Source organism: Leptonychotes weddellii, chromosome 3 (assembly GCF_054177405.1).
Source record: "Leptonychotes weddellii isolate Sample4059 chromosome 3, ASM5417740v2, whole genome shotgun sequence".
NCBI classification, from domain to species: Eukaryota; Metazoa; Chordata; class Mammalia; order Carnivora; family Phocidae; genus Leptonychotes; species Leptonychotes weddellii.
This window is the reverse complement of record NC_138371.1, coordinates 165,153,813-165,161,114: the sequence shown is the minus strand read 5'-3', so window position 1 is coordinate 165,161,114 and position 7,302 is coordinate 165,153,813. Positions and strand designations below refer to the sequence as shown.

General features: G+C 39.8%; 1 protein-coding gene across 24 annotated transcripts in view; it reads left to right on the top strand.

Moving 5' to 3' along the window:
• Positions 1-7,302, top strand: part of DOCK9 (dedicator of cytokinesis 9) — a 322,858-nt gene that overhangs the window by 156,064 nt on the left and 159,492 nt on the right. The gene's annotated exons all lie outside the window — the stretch shown is intronic.

Genomic DNA, 7,302 nt, shown 5'->3' with positions numbered 1-7,302 from the left:
CCCTCCATGTTGATGTAAAAGTTGGGACATTGTAGTAAATTGTTAAAAAGATGTTGTGGTTAGTAAATTGTTAAAAAGATGTTGTGGTTATGCTTCTATTTTCTGACCCGAATATGAGGTGAGGTTAAATACTGACCTGAGTCAAATTTTAGTCTGTTTTCCAGAAAGTGCCTTATAAATTATTCTCTTTTTATTATTCCTTGTTCCTGCCCCTCCATAATATTTAATACAAAATCACGGGTATCGAAGAAATAACAAAAATGCACAGATAAAGGTTCCCATGTTTTGTTTTGTTTTTTAAAGATTTTATTTATTTATTTTAGAGAGGAAGAGTGGGGGGAGGGGCAGAGGGAGAGAATCTCAAGCAGATTCTGTGCTGAGCAAGGAGCCTAATGTCGGGCTCAATCCCATGACCCTGAGATCATGACCTAAGCCAAATCAAGAGTCGGATGCTTAACGGACTAAGCCACCCAGGCGCCCCTATTTATTTATTTTAGAGAGAGAAAGCAGCGGGGGAGGGGGAGGGGACAGAGGGTGAGGGAGAGTCTGAGAATCTCAAGTAGACTCTGCACTGAGCAAGGAGCCTGACGCTGGGCTTGATCCCACGACCCTGAGATCATGATGTGAGCTGAAACTAAGAGTCAGACGCTTAACCGACTGAGCCACCCAGGTGGCCCAAGGGTTCCCATGTTAACATGGTACTTACTATATTCACACATACACTCCCCTTTTTCAAGTCAATAGACACACTTCCAAAGAGGATGGTGTGTGGCAGTCTTTCCACTAACCCAAAGAGGGGTTGCCTGAGTTTTATAAATTGCGCCTGGGTCACTCTGAGTGGGGGGAAAAAAAAGTTACATCTGTTTTTAATAATTTTGAGAAACGTAAAAGTTACTGAAAAGCACAAAGAAGATAAAAACAACTGTCCGTATTCCCACGACCCAGATTCAGCACTGTTACTGTATTGTCCTTTTAGCTCCCATGTTTTTTAAAGAACTAAAACATCAGTTGTGGTTGAAGTTCTTTTTAAACACCATCCTTCCTCCGCTGCCTTCCTCCCCCGCAACCTCAACTGCTGACAGTCACTATTATGAGTTTTCTGGGATTACTTCCATTTTATTGCTATATCTTTACCAATGTACCTATCATAATGATATATATGGTTGTGTTTTATATGTTTAAAAATGTTATATAAATGCTAACATATTACTCTATACTTGCTTTTTAATTCAGCCTTGTGTTTGAGATCATCCAAGCTGGTATATAGATCTAGTTCATCCCCTTTGTTGCACCATGTAAGCATTTTATTTTAGCTGTTCTGCTATTTCCAATTTTTTCTATTACAAACAATGCTACAGTGAATATCCTTGTATTTGTCTACTTGTATGCATCTATGAATGATTCTCTTTTAAGTGAGAGAAATATCTTTGTTTTCTCTGACCATTTATATTCTTGCTCTGTTATTGCCATTCTATTCTTTTTCATTGTGAATACAATGTAACAGAGACCCTACACACCCACATCTTAAACACTGTAATAGAAAACATGGCTTATCTATATGTGATTATAAATAGACTAGCATTCAGCATTGACCTTTACTTTAAGACAACATGGCTGTTCTAAAATATAAAATCTCCCTCCCTGGCTAGGACTTGAGAATATTGTTTTTCTTTAAGACTTGACTGTTACCACAATATCTTTTTAGCACCTGCCTATTAAAGCTAATTTTAGTGCCACCATTGTAACCTCCTACTGAGCTGGGAAGGGTTTTGGCTTGTGTGTGTTTTTGTGCTGTGAATTTCTGTGTATCATATTTTGCATTGAGATTTGCTTTTTTGTTTCTGGATGTTTGGGGGCTCCTAATTTCTCAAAGCAAAGTGTTTGAACTTGTTTTATTTATGAAGTAGCTAACATATGCAGTGCAATCCAGGATTTGAAAAGTAACTTCCTACACTTACTGGGTGAACACAGTGGACACCTAGGAGAAGACTTGTATTATTTGAATCTGATGTTAATTGATTAAAAATCTATACTTTTTTTTATCCCCATGAAGACATACAGGAATTGTGCCCTCCTTTCTTCTCTCACTGCCTACCTGGGCCTGGCCAGCATAATAATTCAGTATTTCTCAATCCTAGGACCTAGGAAAGTTTTTAAAGTATATATGAGATAAAATATATAGAGAAGTTTTATATATATATATTTTATATGTAATATAAATATTGAAAAAAGCTCTAAACACATTTTGAAAATAGCTCTAAACACAGAGCTATTTTCAAACTGTGCATAATCACCAAGTTAGCGGAATCGGTTGGTTAAATCAGTTTAATTGGTTTCAGCCCCCATTTCTTACTGTTTATTCTGTTTTGTTTTATTTTTTATTGAAATAGAACTTACGTGGAGCACTAATTGTATAGCTCAGTGGATTTCACATTTGTGCATCTGCATAACCACCACCCAGACCAACACATAGAACATTTCTAGCACCTCAGCCGACTGTCTTGTACTCCACTCCCAGCTGCTACCCCATTGCTTTTATCTCTATCATTGTAGATTAGTTGTGACTGTTCTAGGCCTTCTTATTAGTAGAATTATATAGTATGTCAGGCTTCCTTAGCTCAACATTATGTGCCCCAGATATATTTTTAAAATATAAACGGAATAGAACTGAATTTAGAATATTAACTACACTGCCCCTTAATAATGACATATTATTAAAAAAATTTTTTTATTAAGTAATCTCTGTGCCCAACGTAGGGCTTGAACTCACGACCCCAAGATCAAGAGTCGCATGCTCTAGCAGCTGAGCCAGCCAGGTAGCCCAATGATAGATACTATTTTTAAAAATGTACATATGTGGTATGTGTATATGTATTGGGTTGTGACATAAATGTATTTCTTACTGTGGTCGTGGTCAAAGGCCCAAAAAGGAAGCATTATAAGGCATTATAAGGGGCTTCACTGTTGTTATTTTTCCTCCTAGCTCTTAAGTATGTTAAAAATATTTTTATTTAAGAAGGTAGAAAAAGGGCAGCAAGTAATTTTTCAAAGGGAGAAAGCAAAAGAATAAAGAGAATGAGGATGTGCCATCACGCAGTCCACATGCTGCTGTCCCACTCGGGATGCTTGTGTGGGCCTGCTCAGTGGTGTTGGGGGGCAGGTGGTGGAACCCCAGCCTGACTGTGCTGGGCTCTCAGCCCTTCACAACGCAGGGCCCCGAGCACAAGGGCGATTGTAGCCTAGTTTATAACCCTCTCCAGTGTTTTAGGGTGGGGACCGATTAATAACTGGTCCTCTTGATCTTAGGAGGAATGGTTCCAGAGTTGCAGAATCTGAAGTTGACATAGAGCGGGGAGGGGAGGGGAAGGAGAGCCTGTGTGCACACCTGTGCAAGAGAGGGGAGTTTAATCAGGGGATGAAGAGGTGAAGAGGTCAGCACCAGGGCTGGAGGGGTAAGGAAGGGTCCACTGGGAGATGAGGCCACAGTTGAAATAAGTTGCAGAGAAAGGACTGGAGCAGGGGAGGCAGGCAGGGGGCATTGGCCATGTGAGTTAATGGCAGGTTCCTCTCTGCTCAGCTCCTCTTTCTGCTTCATTCATCCTGTTGCCCCGGCTTTTGTCTTCCACTGTGACTGAGACAGAACAAACAGGATATGAGTGACAGGAAGTTGTTTTAGTACAAAAATAACTGATGTCTCATTTTGGAATATAATGGAGGGGCCCTTGACAGTATGGCAAGGGCGATACGGGCTTAGGTTTTCAGAATATGTTGTATATTCTTGGCCCTTGTGTTGCTTGTACTGTTAGTACTGAACATCTTTATTGTTTTCTTATTGAGGACACACTGTGTCTACCCTGAAGCCTGTTCTTTTCCTCCTGTTGTCTAATATGGAACTAAATACATGTTTGTTGTAAATGTAACAGCATGTGTAGAACACATAGTCTTATCAACATTATTATTAAATACACAAACCGTAAAGTTAGTTAATTGGTTTCTTCCCTATAAAGTCAAGGGGTAATGTAATCAGGTTGTAAACCCAATTGCTATTTATTTAGTAATTTCTTTCTGTGGTTATGTTTATCTTAGGTGTCATTGGCACATATATACCACCTCCTTGTGTAAGGATAGTATGAAGAAAACCCTCATGCTCCCACCGTATATTTTCCTTCACAGCTTTTCTCTTTTTGTGCTATTTTGGTACTCAAAGAACAGCAACTCACCTTACCTTGACTTCCCCATGTGGCTCTGAAAGAAAAGCATTGTTTCCTGTTAATGCGAAATTGCTCACGTTCAGTTACCTGATAATTTCTTTTTAGCGAGTGAACTTACCTTCCGAGGTCAGTCTTCCATGGTTGAACACAAGATATGGAGTACTAGGTCTCAAACTTTATAGTCTCACTGAGGTTGCAGGAGGGTCAGGCAGCTGGACAGTTTCACAGATAATCTTTTCTGACTTTTTTAAGCCAAGTCTGTAATAGATGCTTCCTTCCCTGTATCCTAATCCCGAAAACTATGTCATTGTATTATTATGACACAAGGGAATTGGCTGGCACTGTGCTTGTGAAGTCAACAGGCGTTCCATCTCTTGGGCCTCCTTCTTCTTTTTTTTTTTTTTTCTTTATAATTTTTAAAAAAGATTGATTTAGAGAACGAGGGAAAGTGCGAAGGGGGGGAGGGACAGAGGGAGAGAATCTTCAAGCAGACTCTGCGCTAAGCATGCAGCCCGACACTGGGCTCCATCTAACAACCCTGAGACCGTGACTTGAGCTGAAACTAAGAGTCGGATGCTTAACTGACTGAGCCACCTAAGCGCCCCGGGCCTCCTTATTCTATATGCTTTATTATTGCTTTGTGACTCAGAGGAAGAGATAATGGCCCTGGGGAGTTAGATATCTTGGAAGTAGTAGAAACAGATCATGACAGCTCTTTAAGTATACCTTCTGGCCTCAAAGGAATTTGCTAAGTCTTCTTGTTCCAACCCATTCTGTTTAAATGAGCCAACAGTTAACACAATGTTTTTCTGATAACTCATCCTCAAAATAAGATGCTGCTGGCCATGGTCATTGGATTTTAATTGTTTTGCTTGCTCAGAGATAAATTTAAGACACAGAAGTATGCCAGCCTATGGCAGTCCTTCTGGAAACCCCTTGAATGTATGGTCCATAATTGCTTCTTCTTTTTTTTTTAAGATTTTATTTATGTATTTATTTGAGAGAGAGAGTGTGTGTGTGAGTGGGGGCAGGAAGTAGAGGGAGAGGGACAAGCAGACTCTGCGCTGAGCATGGAGTCCGACAAGGGGCTCAATCTCACGACCCTGAGATCATGACCTGAGCTGAAATCAAGAGTTGGATGCTTAACCAACTAAGCCACCCAGGTGCCCCCATAACTGCTTCTTAGGCAAGGAAGAAAACATTGTCAGGGTGGGTTGTTAGTGGTTAAACTTAAGGTTCACAGGAGTGAGGGGAATAGCCTTTGTTTTAGATGAGTCATTCTCTTTGACTTCTGAGCAAGTATCAATTTTCATAGAAAATGGCTCTGTCATTGTCCATTTTCTTCATGTTTTCCTTTCTCCTGAACCCAAAGTAATTAGATGGGTTGTGAGCAGGACAGCAGCAACAGGGTTTGGGGAAAAGCCAGTCCAGTTCTTCCTACCTCCACAACATTGGACTGACCACGGATTATTTTAAGACCAGAGCTGGTTTCTGTCACTTCAAGAAGCCCTGAACAGTGTAGACTGTGGGATAATGGTTTTTTACGGCTATATTTTGTGGGCCCTTAGATTGTGAAAGTACTCATTAAAGGAATTTATTTCATTGTCTTTACTAAAATTTAAGTAAAAATAAATGTGATTGCTATGGTAAGTAAAAATACCCAAAGGTGTATAGAGTTAATCTTTTCCCTTCATGCTCCATCCCCACATCCCTGAGAGCACCAGTGTTATTAACCTGTTATAATTCCTCTTGCATCAGACTGATTGCTCATGGAAACACACATACATATAGAGTGTTTTTAGTTTTTTAAAAAAATATGCTCATGGTATATACATTACTCTGAAACTTGTTCTGTCACTTAAAAATATCTTGTAGAGATGTTCCTCTGGGGCCATAAAGGTCTACTTTACTCATTTTTCATAGCTATGTAATATTCTAAATGTGGATATTGTGCACTTTACTTACCACCTTCATATTCATGAACATTTTGGGTTATTTTCCCTTTTTAGCTGCTATAAACTGCATAATAAACAACATGACATTTTTTTAAAGATTTTATTTATTTATTTGAGAGAGAGAGCATGAGCAGGGGGAGGGGTTAGGGGAGAGGAGCAAGCAGATTCCCCACTGGGCAGGGAGCCCAATGCAGGGCTCCATCCCAGGACCCTGAGATCATGACCTGAGCTAAAGTCAGACACTTAAGCGACTGAGCCACCCAGGCACCTCACAACATGAGATATTTATACGCTTAAATACTTGTGTTCTTATTTCAATAGGGATGTTCCTCAAAGTGGGACCTCTGGGTCTGAGGTTATTGTGTTTTTAATGCTTTAAATATTGCCAGGTTGCTTCCCAAAAGGTTGTAACAGCTCACATTCCCATTTTTCTATGACATCACCAGGGGAGTGAAAATGGTATTTCACTGCTTTCATTTGTGTTTTGCCGCTTAGTAGTGAGATTTTCCGATTTTCATATATTTGGGTTTCTTCCTCTCTGACTTGCCTGTTCATATTCTTTACCTATTTTTTTCCCTTGTCTAATAGTTGAAGAGTCTGGGCTCTGAAGCCAGTCAGCCTTAGTTAGAAGTCAGGCTTCCATTTATTTATTTTTTTTTTTTCAGTATCATTTTTTTAAAATTTTATTTTATTATGTTAATCACCATACCTTACATCATTAGTTTTTGATGTAGTGTTCCATGATTCATTGTTTGCATATAACACCCAGTGCTCCATTCAGTACGAGCCCTCTTTAATACCTATCACCAGGCTAACCCATCCCCCCAACCCCCTCCCCTCTAGAACCCTCAGTTTGTTTCTCAGAGTCCATAGTCTCTCATGGTTCTCTCCCCCTCTGATTTCCCCCCTTCATTTTTCCCTTCCTACTATCTTCTTTTTTTTTTTTTTAACATATAATTTATTATTTGTTTCAGAGGTACAGGTCTGTGATTCATCAGTCTTAACGCAATTCACAGCGCTGACCATAGCACATACCCTCCCCAATGTCTATCCACCAAGCCACCCCATCCCTCCCATCCTCCACCACTCCAGCAAACCTCAGTTTGTTTCCTGAGATTAAGAATTCCTCATATCAG